Here is a 248-nt window from a genome sequence, read left to right as displayed (position 1 = left end):
AGTGGCATTGGATTAACAAAGGTAAGTATGACAAGTTGCTGGTTCAAGGATCATATGTATGTTTTAATATCAGTGTATAGCATCTCTCATTTCCAGTAATAGCCTGCTAGTCTATGGTATCCTGCATCCCAATGTTTCCCAAGGCATACAAACTCTGCTCCTGTAACCCTGTAACTTTGACTGCTTGTTAAATTGCTGTCACTAAAGTGGAGGCTTGTCACTAACATACACAATGCCTCATAAGAGTA

The 248-nt window shown here is 39.5% G+C and overlaps 1 protein-coding gene across 1 annotated transcript in view; it reads right to left on the bottom strand.

Moving 5' to 3' along the window:
• The window catches only part of LOC119585811 (solute carrier family 25 member 36-like), a gene marked incomplete at its 3' end in the record, with an annotated part of 29761 nt that overhangs the window by 3124 nt on the left and 26389 nt on the right, over positions 1 to 248 (bottom strand).

Source organism: Penaeus monodon, chromosome 20, assembly GCF_015228065.2.
Source record: "Penaeus monodon isolate SGIC_2016 chromosome 20, NSTDA_Pmon_1, whole genome shotgun sequence".
NCBI classification, from domain to species: domain Eukaryota; kingdom Metazoa; phylum Arthropoda; class Malacostraca; order Decapoda; family Penaeidae; genus Penaeus; species Penaeus monodon.
The sequence above is the reverse complement of the archived record's forward strand: the minus strand, read 5'-3'. Positions and strand labels throughout refer to the sequence as shown.